This window comes from Nannobrachium achirus (genome assembly GCF_963921795.1).
Source record: "Nannobrachium achirus genome assembly, chromosome: 7".
NCBI lineage: Eukaryota > Metazoa > Chordata > Actinopteri > Myctophiformes > Myctophidae > Nannobrachium > Nannobrachium achirus.
In genome coordinates, this window is record NC_137816.1 from 30,016,362 (window position 1) to 30,016,732 (window position 371).

Here is a 371-nt window from a genome sequence, read left to right on the forward strand (position 1 = left end):
CGCTGCGATGCTAAGAGATTGCAGATCTTCTATTTTCAGTGTGCAACATTGGCGCACAACCAAGTAAAAATCAGGCATACAGGTCCTTACACACAGCGAGTTTGACAAATACAGTATCCGAAAATGTCTGCGAATAATATTACACAAACTATTCGTTTAGTGAAGCCTCATTCACATAGGTTAATTCATTTACTTACTTAAATGAATTGACTGTGAAAAATCAACCTCATTTTGGAGAAAAGAATGTATCGCTTTATCACCATGTAATATTTGTGTTCTGTGTAGATGTATTCACAACACAAAAAGCGGTTTTAAATGAATCAAACAAAATGCTCCCGGTGTGCAAGGACCTCAACAGTCTGTTTCATCCA